Source organism: Oncorhynchus masou, chromosome 32 (genome assembly GCF_036934945.1).
Source record: "Oncorhynchus masou masou isolate Uvic2021 chromosome 32, UVic_Omas_1.1, whole genome shotgun sequence".
NCBI classification, from domain to species: Eukaryota; Metazoa; Chordata; class Actinopteri; order Salmoniformes; family Salmonidae; genus Oncorhynchus; species Oncorhynchus masou.
Window position 1 is genome coordinate 41,899,150 of NC_088243.1, and position 12,168 is coordinate 41,911,317.

Below are 12,168 nucleotides of genomic sequence, written 5' to 3' on the forward strand. Positions count from 1 at the left end.
GAGAGGGATTTAAACGCGCGACCCTGCAACAGCTACGCTACCTACGCCATTACGTTATCCCCAAAAATGCTGAACCACCTGGTGAGGTTGCTGGTGTTGTGCTACGGATGCTACGGTATGTTTGCGAGTATGTACAGTACAGTACAGTATGTAGCCTATGTCTTTGACTGATGACAACAGCGATACTGTTCATGTTCACTAGGCTAATTGGTGAAAGGATAGTTTGAATGGCAGATGTGGGTTCTTTAATTTTTATATATATTTTTTAGGGGGTAGATCAGCTTTACTATTGCAGATAGATTGTAGGTTCCATCAATGTGATTGTTTGTATCGTTTCCAATCCCCCATATATTTAAATATATACAGTGCCAGTCAAATCAAATCAAATTTATTCATATCGCCCTTCGTACATCAGCTGATATCTCAAAGTGCTGTACAGAAACCCAGCCTAAAACCCCAAACAGCAAGCAATGCAGGTGTAGAAGCACGGTGGCTAGGAAAAACTCCCTAGAAAGGCCAAAACCTAGGAAGAAACCTAGAGAGGAACCAGGCTATGTGGGGTGGCCAGTCCTCTTCTGGCTGTACCGGGTGAAGATTATAGTTGAAACTGGATCAGCAGCACGGCCAGGTGGACGGGGGACAGCAAGGAGTCATCATGCCAGGTAGTCCAGAGGCATGATCCTAGGGCTCAGGTCCTCCGAGAGACAGAAAGAAAGAGAGGGAGAGAAATAGAGAGAGCAAACTTAAATTCACTCAGGACACCGGATAGGACAGGAGAAGTACTCCAGATATAACAAACTGACCCTAGCCCCCCGACACATAAACTACTGCAGCATAAATACTGGAGGCTGAAACAGGAGGGGTCAGGAGACACTGTGGCCCCATCCGATGATACCCCCGGACAGGGCCAAACAGGAAGGATATAACCCCACCCACTTTGCCAAAGCAAAGCCCCCACACCACTAGAGGGATATCTTCAACCACCATCCTGAGACAAGGCCGAGTATAGCCCACGAAGATCTCCGCCACGGCACAACCCAAGGGGGGCGCCAACCCAGACAGGAAGATCATATCAGTGACTCAACCCACTCAAGTGACGCACCCCTCATAGGGACGGCATGAAAGAGCACCATTCAAAAGTTTGGACACGCCCACTCATTCGAGGGTTTTTCTTTCTGTCTTTTTTACTCTTTTTCTACATGGTAGAATAATAGTGAAGACATCAAAACTATGAAATAACAGGTATGGAATCATGTAGTAACCAAAAAAAGTGTTAAACAAAGACAAAGGGTGGCTACTTTGAAGAATCTCTTCAAAGTATATTGATTTGTTTATGGGCGAGCTCCCGCTCCCATCCATTTCCAGGAATCAAAGGCTTGATGTTAGAGAGCTGCCGCTATTAACATGTTAATGGACAGTTGTTTTTTTTTGTGTGTGCATGCATGTCTGTGTGCTCACTATTACTCGCTATAAAAGCTTATTTTTGTCCATACATCCCCTGAATGTCACATATCCCATCAAGGTTGACCTTGAGTCGTGCTCATCCCCTTTCATCTAACTAGATGCATCATTTTTCCTTTTCCCATCAATGTATTGGCTTTAGACTAGAGGACAACCAACGTCCTTCTGATCCCCAAGCCTCCACCCCTATCCTACGTGACACACGGCGTCTCCAGATTGGCATTCGATAGGCAGGGCTTTTTGTGTGGCACTGTCAAGCCTCAAAGCGTCGACACGGCCCCATTCACAGCCGGACGGTGAGAGACAGACAGACAGCTCGACTCAGACAATCCCCAAAACGCCAGTCATTCACCGGCGTCAGTGGAATGTGAAAGAAGAGTGGCATTGTGAATCAATCACTTAAACACAGGGCTTAAACAGGGCCTGAACACAGGGCTTTAGTCTATTAATCAATATCCAATTTGAATCTCTTGTCTCTTTAATTTGGTTACATTATCTCATTGCCATTTTAGCATCGGGGGAGAAGAGAGAAAAAAAGGAGAGACGGGGAGAAAAAGATAGAAAGAAAGACAAAAGGGAGGATAGAAAATGGTGTCTTATTAGCACTGGGGCCTTATGCAAATCTCCTCTGTAAATTAGCTGTCAAATCAATCCCTAAACCGTTTTGGAGCGGGTGTATTTTGGGCGCAGCGGTTGGGCTGGCGAGCCCCACTAGGAATAGTTTATCTCTGCCTGATAGCTGCCCTGCTGCCTGGGTTGGCTGCTGCCTCCATCTGGTCTGGTCTGGTCTGGCATTCATTATTTCATCCCCAGCCCCCTATCACCTGGCTCGGCTGGTCCCTGCTCCTCCTGCTCCCCTCTAACAGGGGGCCAGTGCTGAGGCAGAGTACACACACTGGAATCCAGGCCTCGAATTTCCCGGCGGAATCGACGACCATGGTCGTGGATGCCCCCTTGTGTGGCCGTAATGCCCCATAAAAAAATGCCTTGCGGCCATGGTGGTCATTATGCCCTTAGGCTGAATATAATAATTATAATTCCCTTCTCCCGGCTGCCACTCGCCATGTTCCCAAAGACACCTCTCATTCATATGGCTCTCTCAGATATCTCAATTCTTATTTGCCAATGCCCGTCACGTGATCGGGTCCGTCTCAGGCATCACAGCTACGAATTACAAGTGAAGACAGACACATCAGGATTCTTAGCGAATTCCGAGGCATCTATATTCTATTAGTCAGCTTGTCGTTCTGTGCCAGAAAGAAATATTAGAAACAGACTCTGGGACCATTGTGAGACAATAGATTGAAATTCATACAACCACTGTACATCGAACAAACATTTAAAAGCAATGAGACTGATACAACCGATCAGAACGTTTAGCTTAAATGTTGATGAACTATTGCTTCTTCACATTATAAGCGCAGTTAAGTTCACACGGCAGTAGGTTATACACGCAAATGGTCCAAAATGCAATTAGCTGGAAAACACCATTCTCAAAAGCCCACTGCAATTGCGAGCGGTTTCATTTGACAGAGATTCAAATATCCTTTAGAAATTTAGAAAGAGGGAAGATGTAAATAATGTAGCATGTGTTGCTAATATGACTAGAATTGTGCTGGACAACGGCTGCTGGACAATGAAAGACAGTTATTTGAAAACCAATAGAACATGAGGAAACCAGTAGGCTATTTCTAATGGCATTTTGTGTAGGCCAGTGACAACAAATCTCAATTTAATCAATTTTAGCCTGGATTAAATCTCAATTTAATCCAGGCTGTAACACAACAAAATGTCGAAAAACTTCATGGGTGCTTATTAAACAGTCAATCAAGGACTACAAAAGGAAAACCAGCCCGGTCGCGGACCATGATGTCTTGCTCCCAGACAAACTAAACAAATTCTTTGCTTGCTTTGAGAACAATACTGTCAGGACCCGGTTTCGAACCTGGGTCTCCGGAGTGAGAAACAGTCACTTAACCAACTGAGCCACGAATAGACAGCAGAACCCAGAAGATGAGGCAGACACAGCAGTACTTAAGACGGTGTATTTAATAAAGAAAAAATCTTAAAATACAAAAATGGCAAATCCAAAAGGTGGTAGGTAAAACACAAAAGAACTCAAAAGAAACTCACCAAAAATAAACAAAAACAAAAAAACAGAATACCACAAGAACGTTACCCGGAATCGACAAGAGCACACAGAACACTAGGGCAGGGTGCTAACATACAAACACAGAGCACAGAACTGAGGGAAACAAAGGGTTTAAATACAATCAGGAAATAGCGAGACACAGGTGCAAACAATAATGGGGATCAAGGGAAAAACACAGGGACAAAAAGCACAATGGGGACATCTACTGACAAAAACCCGGAACAACCCTGGCCAAATCCTGACAAATACAGTGCCACTGACACGGCCCACTACCAAAACCTGTAGGCTCTCCTTCACTGCAGCCAATGTGAGTAAAACATTTAAACGTGTTAACAATCGCAAGGCTGCAGGTCCAGACAGTATCCCCAGCCGCATCCTCAGAGCATGCGCAGACCAGCTGGCTGGTGTGTTTACGGACATATTCAATCAAACCTTATCCCAGTCTGCTGTTCCCACATGCTTCAAGAGGGCCACCATTGTTCCTGTTCCCAAGAAAGTGAAGGTAACTGAGCTAAATGACTATCGCCCTGTAGCACTCACTTCCGTCATCATGAAGTGCTTTGAGAGACTAGTCAAGGATTATATCACCTCCACCCTACCTGACACCCTAGACCCACTCCAATTTGCTTACCGCCCCAATAGGTCCACAGACGACGCAATCGCAATCACACTGCACACTGCCCTAACCCATCTGGACAAGAGGAATACCTATGTAAGAATGCTGTTCAGCGACTACAGCTCAGCATTTAACACCATAGTACCCTCCAAACTCGTCATTAAGCTCGAGACCCTGGGTCTCAACCCCGCCCTGTGCGACTGGGTCCTGGACTTCCTTACAGGCCGCCCTCCAGGTGGTGAGGGTAGGTAACAACATCTTCACCCCGCTGATCCTCAACACTGGGGCCCCACAAGGGTGCACTCTCAACCCTAACCTGTACTCCCTGTTCACCCATGACTGCGTGGCCATGCACGCCTCCAACTCAATCATCACGTTTGCAGACGGCACTACAGTGGTAGGCTTGATTACCAACAACGATGAGATGGCCTACAGGGAGGAGGTGAGGGCCCTCGGAGTGTGGTGTCAGGAAAATAACCTCACACTCAACAAAACAAAGTAGATGATCGTGGACTTCAGGAAACAGCAGAGGGAGCAGCCTATCCACATTGACGGGACAGTAGTGGAGTAGGTGGAAAGTTTTAAGTTCCTCGGCGTACACATCACATACAAACTGAAATGGTCCACCCACACAGACAGTGTAGTGAAGAAGTGCACTACTTTTGACCTTGGAGCTCTGGTCAAAAGTAGTGCACTATATACAGCAGGCAATAGGGTGCCATTTGGGACACGGTCAAACGCATACACTACTGTATGAGGATTTTACCAGATCAACACGGAAGATTACTTCCACTCTATTCGAAAACAAGTGCAGGCGTTTAACCTATCAAGGTGGTGATGAGCACTTGATGGGTTGTATACACAGCCTGAAGCGCTTCCTACTGGACCAGTCTTGGTGACCGCTGCGTTAGAATATTGTTGTTGATGTACTGAACACTGTACACATTAACAAGCCTCACGATGAGCACAAGACATTGAAAAGGTGTTGAAAAAAGCTATTTTTGGTGGAAAATACCTTTTTTAAAGGTGCTCACTGGGCTACTTCTATGAAGTATGACGCAATGGTAGAGTCATCTTTTCATGAACCCCTATCACTATCGCAGTACTCAAAGGTCTGAATTGGAAATGTATGAATCACTCTCTATGCACTACTTAAGCCTATTACTTTGCAGTTTGTACTTTGACGTTTCAAGTTCACTGTCATCTATTGAAGTCTTCCCTTTGTGCGGCATAGTTTTATTTTTGATTCATCAAAGCCTATCCATGATCTAATGTGTTTCCCACCTCCGGCTTGCTTTGTCACGCACATAATTCAATCATTCTGAACAAAAATGCAACGATCCACAAGATAGAAGCTACATTAATCAAACGCATTGCACAGATTCTACAGAACACAGGGCACAAAAGACTTCAGTCTGTGGTTGACTGGTAACCTCTTTCCCACAACGCTCCCACACCATAACTCACTACTACTGGGCCTAACCCCCCATTCCAGCAGTAGCATCCCCTCCCCCCTCGCTAATCTCCCCAGCCAGCCACAACAGAGCTCAGTGTCCGCAGTTGGAGTCTGGACAGAGCGACGGTGGGTGGGATAGGGAAAGGGAAGGGGAGTGGGGACGTTTGGGTGTGGGGAGGGTACGCCAATGGCTCCATGAAAGGACATCTTGTGTCCCGCATGTGCAGCTGTTGGCTGCTGTGGTGGTGGTGGGCGAGAGGCGAGAGAGTGCCACCGCCAGCGTTCTGTCCCTGGCTCCTCTCTCAGTATCTCAACACACTGTCCCCTTTATCAGGGCTGCCAACCCCCCGGCCACAAGTCTCCTCTTTGTGTGGTCCCCCCAGCTATCTAACACAGCAGAGCTCTGTTTCCATGTCCCTCTCTGCCCCCCCTCCCTCCCGGTCCCTGTCCATACACTTCAAAGGACAGAGCTTTGGGTTGGGGTTGAGGTAGGCCCTGGCATCTCCCTGGGCAGCCCCGTTGGGGTCTTTAGGTGTCCTTTGACTACCAGGTCACCCTCTCACCCTCTCACTCTTGGAAATGTGCATGCATGGTCTTGACCTGTGGCTGTGAGAGTGGCCTGGATGCTAAATAAAGAAGGAATTTATGCATGTCTCCATTCTCAGATACGCAATATAACTAGGCTTATGTTTGACTTGCTGCTAGCAGACATTGCAGCTGACACTGTAATGTTTCAAAGGGAAGTTAACAATGATGAGTTATTATGGTGGAGATGATGCATTATAATACTTGATGCAGCACTTTGTTTTCTGAATCAGCTCTGTTGGTGTGTGAGTGTGTGTGATGACGGGGTTTAGGGTAGTGCAGAAAATCACAGATGCAATTTGCACGGCTCTCTTGTTTGCTTGCTGTGATGAATCTCATCCCTAATGGGATGCAACAAACATTCCTTATGAGGGAGCAATGTAGTCCGTCATCCAGCAAATTCCTCTCTTTTCAGGAACAGCAGTTATTTACAGTGCCTTCAGAGAGTATTGACACCCCTTAACTTTTTCAACACTTTGTTGTGTTACAGCCTGGATTTAAAATGGATTATATTGAGATTGTTTTGTCACTGGCTCACGCACAATACCCCATAATGTCAATGTGGAATAATTTTTTCCCAAAAATGTTTAAAAGCTGAAATGTCTGGAGCCAGTAAGTGTTCAATCACTTTTATGGCAAGCCTAAATAAGTTCAAGCATAAAAATGTACTTAACAAGTCACATAATAAGTTGCATGGACTCACTATGTGTGCAATAATCATGTTTAACATGATCTCTGTACCCCACACATACAGATAAATGTAAGGTCCCGCAGTCGAGCAGTGAATTACAAACACAGATTCAACCACACAGACCAGGGAGGTTTTCCAATGCATCTTAATAGTAGACATTGAATATCCCTTTGAGTACGGTGAAGTTATTATTTACACTTTGGATGGTGAATCAATACACCAAGTCACCACAAAGATACAGGCGTCCTTCCTAACCCAGTTGTCGGAGAGGAAGGAAACCATGAGGTCAATGGGGACTTTTAAAACAGTTACAGAGTTTAATGGCTGTGATAGAAGAACACTGAGGATGGATCAACAACATCGTAGTTACTCCACAATACTAACCTAATTAACAGAGTGAAAAGAAGGAAGCCTGTACAGAATAAAAAATATTCCAGGCACTAAAGTGGTACTACAAAAAATGTGTCAAAGTAATTACATTTGTCCTGAATACAAAGTGTTGTGTTTGGTGCAAATCCAATTCAGCACATTATTTAGTACCACTCTCAATATTTTCAAGCATAGTGGTAGCTGCATCATGTTGTTGGCATGCTTGTCTCGTTAAGGACTGGAGAGTTTTTTAGGATAAAAAAGAAACGGAATGGAGTTAAGCTCAGGTAAAATCCTAAAGGAAAACCTGGTTCAGTCTGCTTTCCACCACCCCTGTGAGATGAATTTACCATTCAGCAGGACAATAACTTAAAACACAAGGCCAAATCTACACTGGAGTTGCTTACCAAGAAGACAGCGAATGTTCCTGATTGGCCGAGTTACAGTTTTGACTTAAATCTATGGCAAGACTTGAAAATGGTTGTCTAGCAATGATCAAAAACCAAGTGAGAGAGCTTTAACAATTTTTTAAAGAATAATGGACAAATATTGCACAATCCAGGTGTGCCAAGCTCCCATAAAGACTCACAGCTATTATTTCTGCCAATGGTGAATATAACATGTATTGACTCAGGGGTGTGAATACATACGTCAAATTAAAGCAAGAGAGGGTATGCTAAACAACTTTTTTAGTACAGCTGTGCTGCGGTCATAGGTACGAGGCGAGTACCGTAGATCAGCACAGCCGTACTAAAAAAGTTATTTTGCACAACCTTGAGTGTACAATTGCTTTTATACAACGACGCGACCCAGGCATTAAGTATTTTTGTTCTATATCTATGGACACGACCCAGTCGTTCATTCTAAATGTTTCTCTTATCCTATGCTTTCTAGCTAGCGAACTAAGACTAACACAGTTTGGTCAAACAGTGAAGCTATAATAACAGCAAAGTTCAGTGGTTGCTCTACTAAAGGTTTTGCAATTATGCTGCGGGACTTAGAGGTAATTTGTGGTTTAGTACGGTACCCTGCGTCACCACTTCATTGCTCCACACCTGCACAAGAGAGAGTTAGTGCACTGATTGTGCTTTTGGGTCCTACTGTGTCACTAACTGACAATGAATGGGCGACATAAACCTAAATAGAAACTGATAATTGTGCACGACTTCAGTGTTACTTACTAAAACTGTTGTTACACTAAGGTTTTTATTATTTTATTTCTGTCTTAATGTAATACTGTAGGTCACTCCCGACCGGTCACGTTATTCAGCGGATGAGTGGTGCAACTGTCTATGACATTGTATAGCAGTGCAAGCTGTGTTGCTACAGATGCTGGTTCAAAACTCGTGCTGCCCTCAACTGGGAGACCCAAATCAAATCAAATCAAATTGTATTTGTCACATACACATGGTTAGCAGATGTTAATGCGAGTGTAGCGAAATGCTTGTGCTTCTAGTTCCGACAATGCAGTAATAACCCACAAGTAATCTAACTAACAATTCCTAAACTACTGTCTTATACACAGTGTAAGGGGATAAAGAATATGTACATAAGGATATATGAATGAGTGATGGTACAGAGCAGCATAGGCAAGATACAGTAGATGGTATCGAGTACAGTATATACATATGAGATGAGTATGTAAACAAAGTGGCATAGTTAAAGTGGCTAGTGATACATGTATTACATAAAGATGCAGTCGATGATATACAGTACAGTATATACGTATGCATATGAGATGAATAATGTAGGGTAAGTAACATTATATAAGGTAGCATTGTTTAAAGTGGCTAGTGATATATTTACATCATTTCCCATCAATTCCCATTATTAAAGTGGCTGGAGTTGAGTCAGTGTCAGTGTGTTGGCAGCAGCCACTCAATGTTAGTGGTGGCTGTTTAACAGTCTGATGGCCTTGAGATAGAAGCTGTTTTTCAGTCTCTCGGTCCCAGCTTTGATGCACCTGTACTGACCTCGCCTTCTGGATGATAGCGGGGTGAACAGGCAGTGGCTCGGGTGGTTGATGTCCTTGATGATCTTTATGGCCTTCCTGTAACATCGGGTGGTGTAGGTGTCCTGGAGGGCAGGTAGTTTGCCCCCGGTGATGCGTTGTGCAGACCTCACTACCCTCTGGAGAGCCTTACGGTTGAGGGCGGAGCAGTTGCCGTACCAGGCGGTGATACAGCCCGCCAGGATGCTCTCGATTGTGCATCTGTAGAAGTTTGTGAGTGCTTTTGGTGACAAGCCGAATTTCTTCAGCCTCCTGAGGTTGAAGAGGCGCTGCTGCGCCTTCTTCACGATGCTGTCTGTGTGAGTGGACCAATTCAATTTGTCTGTGATGTGTATGCCGAGGAACTTAAAACTTGCTACTCTCTCCACTACTGTTCCATCGATGTGGATAGGGGGGTGTTCCCTCTGCTGTTTCCTGAAGTCCACAATCATCTCCTTAGTTTTGTTGACGTTGAGTGTGAGGTTATTTTCCTGACACCACACTCCGAGGGCCCTCACCTCCTCCCTGTAGGCCGTCTCGTCGTTGTTGGTAATCAAGCCTACCACTGTTGTGTCGTCCGCAAACTTGATGATTGAGTTGGAGGCGTGCGTGGCCACGCAGTCGTGGGTGAACAGGGAGTACAGGAGAGGGCTCAGAACACACCCTTGTGGGGCCCCAGTGTTGAGGATCAGCGGGGAGGAGATGTTGTTACCTACCCTCACCACCTGGGGGCGGACCGTCAGGAAGTCCAGTACCCAGGTGCACAGGGCGGGGTCGAGACCCAGGGTCTCGAGCTTGATGACGAGCTTGGAGGGTACTATGGTGTTGAATGACCCATGAGATGATTGTAGGTTTTTGGTTTCTCTCCCTCTAAAAACATAAATATTTTTAAATAACAAAGTGGCTTTATTTACAAATGAGTAACAATGTCTCACCCCATGTTCAATTTTTTTTTATTTTTCCTCGCTCTGTAATGAACACGAGGGGAGACAGAGTGCTGGTTTCAAGCGCAGGGCGCAGCAGGTGTTTATTGCAAAGGACCACAGGAGGAGGCAGGTAGCTGGGTCCAGGGGCAGGCAGAAGGTCATACACATGGGGTCCAAAAGGGCAACAGTACAGGCAGGGAAAAGGCTAGTACCGTCGTCCAGAAGGTCAGGCAATAGGTTGATAACAGGAAATCCGATAGGCTAAAGTACAGGCAGGGAATAGGCAAAAGGCGTCGTTAGTGAGGCAGGCAAAAACTAGCATACACGGAAGGATTAAATCACGGGAAAAACAGAGCTCCGAATAGAAGTGTGTCACAAAACAAACAATACCTCACAGTGATGGGGTGATAATGACATACAGGTGTGTGAACAGGTGATCAGAATTCAGGTGATTGGGATCTGGAGAGTGAGCTGCGTTTAGGGGATCTATGTGTTTGAGAGTGTGAGTTGGAAGCAGACGTTACGCTCTCATTTTACATTATTTGAAAAATGAAATCATCACCAAAATGTTATTTTTTAAACAAAGCAATTATTGTTATTATTATTAATAATACATAATTACATAAAAGCCCGTTGGATATTCATATTCTCTGGCTGCCGAGTGGCGAACAATGGGATTGCCTTACAGAGAACTCCAGCTGAAAAGCGAGCGAGGTTCAAGTCAGGAGGGCAGCTGGCACCGGATGGGCCGCAGAGCCGCACACAGAAGACCGACCTAGCCCATGGGGAAGGGAGGAGGAAGAAGAGGGAGGTGGGGTGGAACCACACTGGCAACACTTTAAGGAGCATTGCACTAATAATGGTGCTGACTTGGGAAATGTTCCTGCTGTTCTGTTCTTAGTGTCAGTCTGCACTTTTAAACTAAAACAATGTAACTAATAATGGCATCTTATGCTTTTTAAGAAATACTCTTTCAAAATGCCAATGTTTATTTAGTTATGGATAACAAATTACTATTGGAATAAATATCACCGAATAACAGAAATATCCTCCAATCCTCTATATGTAATTATTGGTGGAGAGTCACGTCATATTTTTCCATGTACTGTAGGTCTACCGTAGGCGATATTAGTCTCACTAGTGTTGAGTAATGTGCTGTTTAAAAGTGGTGTAGGTCTTATTTATTTAAAGAGCATATTGAAGCTAGAAGCAATTGGATTTGAAGGAATATATTACAACTATTTTAGTAACGTTTCGTGCTGCTCTGAGACAAGATTGGGGACTGGTCCTGATAAATGAACAAGATTTTATTTTCACTGAATCTCCGTTTGGGTATTGGTTAGACTAGAATTAGAAAATTAGGGTGTAGAAATGTTATGCTCTTAGTGTAACCTTTATTTAACGAGGCAAGTCAGTTAAGAACAAATTCTTAATTTACAAGGACAACCTCCTCTTTCCTCCCCGTCATGGAATTGATCCCTGGTCTCCAGCGTGCCTGCACGACACAGGAATTCTTTAGTTAACCTGTGGAACCCTGTTCCGCTAGCGTAACCCCCCCCCGCAACAGCCAGTGAAAGTGCAGGGCTCCAAATTATTATATTATAAAGATATAATTATCGTTAATCCAGCCACACTGTCTGATTTCAAAAAGGATTTACAGCAAAAGCACCACAAACGATTATGTTATGTCACCACCAAGCCACAGAAAAGCATAGCCACTTTTCTAGCCAAAGAGAGGAGTCACAAAAAGCACAAATAGAGATAAAATTAATCACTAACCTTTGATGATCTTCATCAGATGACACTCATAGGACTTCATGTTACACAATACATGTATGTTTTGTTGGATAAAGTTCATATTTATATAAAAAAATCTGAGTTTACATTGGCGCGTTACGTTCAGTAGTTCTAAAACATGCAGT

At 44.4% G+C, this 12,168-nt stretch overlaps 1 protein-coding gene across 2 annotated transcripts in view; it reads left to right on the top strand.

The window, feature by feature from the left end:
• LOC135526084 (parkin coregulated gene protein) overlaps nt 1-12,168 on the top strand; it is a 239,007-nt gene that overhangs the window by 128,040 nt on the left and 98,799 nt on the right. The gene's annotated exons all lie outside the window — the stretch shown is intronic.